The sequence below is a fragment of the Cynoglossus semilaevis genome, chromosome 18 (genome assembly GCF_000523025.1).
Source record: "Cynoglossus semilaevis isolate Cse_v1.0 chromosome 18, Cse_v1.0, whole genome shotgun sequence".
Lineage (NCBI taxonomy): Eukaryota > Metazoa > Chordata > Actinopteri > Pleuronectiformes > Cynoglossidae > Cynoglossus > Cynoglossus semilaevis.
The window spans coordinates 1177442-1179941 of record NC_024324.1 but is presented as its reverse complement, the minus strand read 5'-3'; the positions used below and the strand labels follow the sequence as shown (position 1 = coordinate 1179941).

The 2500-nt window shown below is 38.9% G+C and overlaps 1 long non-coding RNA gene across 1 annotated transcript in view; it reads left to right on the top strand.

The window, feature by feature from the left end:
• Positions 1-1127: 1127 nt before the first annotated feature.
• LOC107989965 (uncharacterized) overlaps positions 1128-2500 on the top strand; it is a 2908-nt gene continuing 1535 nt past the window's right edge. The window contains exon 1 of the long non-coding RNA XR_003052599.1: positions 1128-1505. This is a non-coding gene — a long non-coding RNA (uncharacterized LOC107989965). The remainder of the gene's footprint in view (positions 1506-2500) is intronic.

The following is a 2500-nucleotide window of genomic DNA, read 5'->3' as shown; positions in this document are numbered from 1 at the left end:
TCTGTTAAAAATAGCTAAAAGGTAGCCAAGCTAACATTTAGTCAGACGACTGCTATAATAAACGTGAAAATAGTCTGTAACGTAAACATGAACCACAGAAGGTTAGCTGAAACAGATGGAAGAAAGAAGTGCAGAAAAAAATGAAAAAAGAAAGAGCTAAAAAATGTTAAACTAAAAATTTAAATCTTAAAACATAAAACTTTGATTTGACCGTTCATATAACGTGCCATGTGTTGTGGTTGTCTGTCGTCTAGTAGACCATGAGCAATATATATATATGTATGTATACATGTGTGTGTGTGTGTGTGTAATAAAATACACACATACATATACAGTATATATGTATACGTGTGTATGTTTGTATTTATATATTTATAAATAAATATATCTAATAATTCTACCACATACTGTAAGAACTGAATCTTATAAAGTTACATGCATTTAATCAGTACCACAACATGAAATGTATTTATGAAGTATTTTCAGTTTATATGAGTAAATTTATATCTATCATGGTCACTGCAACAGGAGCACCTGCTCTAACTGATCTGAGACCAGTCTGTGGCCGCACCACTGTTTCACACGAGGTCAGGTTTTGGCGCCCTCAAGTGGTAATAAGTGAGAACACAGGGAGTCAGAAGAGTTTCTCCAGTCACCTCCGAATTACAGACACAAAAAAGAGATCGTGAAGCCACTATGAAGTATTCCAACTAAATACTACAAATGTATTATTTATTTTCTGCTCAGTTTATTCTGTATCTTCTCTTTCATCTGTATCGTTTTTATCTGTTTGTAATGTCATATACGCCTGATTTTTTTACACTGTCAAAGAAGTTTGTTGTAGACAAACTGTTTCTTTAATTAAACTTTAAATAAAGTTTTTGTAATGTCATATACGCCTGATTTTTTAAAATAAAGTTTAAAAAAAACCCGAGGTCCATGAGCCGTATGTCTGCTTCACTGTCGTGATTTCAATTGAGTTTTTGTGTAAACAGGTGTCCGACACGTCATGGACCTCATTTTTACCCGGTTTTCTCTCGGTTCTGCTGGACTCGGTGTGTTACTGTCGAGTCCAGTCGACACCACAGCTGCTGTGAATGTTTACAAACCGTAAATGGGCTAAATCCGGAATTAAAATGTAACCGATAAAGTCTTTTATTTTGAAAGTGTTAACACTTCCGCCTACGTATCACGAAGGCGGAAGGAGGGCGGAGACAAAGATGTCGTCAATTATTCGACTATCTTATTTAAACCACGAAGAGTTTATTACGGAGGTAATTAGGGAAAAAAAACAATTTCTAGAAACATGTGACCAACGGTGGAGATTCTAATTAGAGCTGAGAAGTTTCTGTCATCTTATAAAGTTCTGGTGGAAAAATGACGACATTTTTTAGTAAAGAAAAAGAAATTGTTACGTGGATGGACCTTTTACTATTTTACTTCTTCTACCTGATTTGGCCACTGGGTGGAGCCATTTACTCATTCTATGGACCATCGATGTCATGGTGGGTGTGTTTTTATGTCGATATGATTTTAACGGAGGTTATTTAGTTCTGATGATGACATTTGGTTTTATTTTCTACAGTTTTATTCATTTTTGAACAACTTTTGTTGCGTTTTTGGTTATTGGTCTTTCTGCTCCTCCTGCTCCATCTGTTGGTCAGACTCTGTTCTTGGCTCAACCTTTAGCCAAGGTTAAAAAAAAAGACTTGAAGAATGTAGTCTTTTTCAGATGTGATTTTTAATGAATTAACGTTACGTGTGGAGGCCGAGGAGCAGCAGTTCCTCCAGTCACTGATTGTGGAGCCTGAGAAAGAGTTCTTTGATTGAACGTTGACTCAGAGGAAGTTTTCTTTTTTTTTTTTTTTTCGTGGATCAGACTGGTGTTCTGTCGTCTGACCGGCGTCCATCCCATAATCACACTTCCCACACATGTGTGCTGAAGTCTCTGAGGAACCGTCCAGCATCTTCTTCAGGCACATCATGAGAACTACAGCGGTTCTCATGACAAAGACGGGCCGGGTGGAGTAGTACAGTGGTGTAGTAGTACTACCAGAGGGTGAAGTAGTACTACCAGAGGGTGAAGTAGTACTACCAGAGGGTGAAGTAGTACTACCAGAGGGTGAAGTAGTACTACCAGAGGGTGAAGTAGTACTACCAGAGGGTGAAGTAGTACTACCAGAGGGTGAAGTAGTACTACCAGAGGGTGAAGTAGTACTACCAGAGGGTGAAGTAGTACTACCAGAGGGTGAAGTAGTACTACCAGAGGGTGAAGTAGTACTACCAGAGGGTGAAGTAGTACTACCAGAGGGTGAAGTAGTACTACCAGAGGGTGAAGTAGTACTACCAGAGGGTGAAGTAGTACTACCAGAGGGTGAAGTAGTACTACCAGAGGGTGAAGTAGTACTACCAGAGGGTGAAGTAGTACTACCAGAGGGTGAAGTAGTACTACCAGAGGGTGAAGTAGTACTACCAGAGGGTGAAGTAGTACTACCAGAGG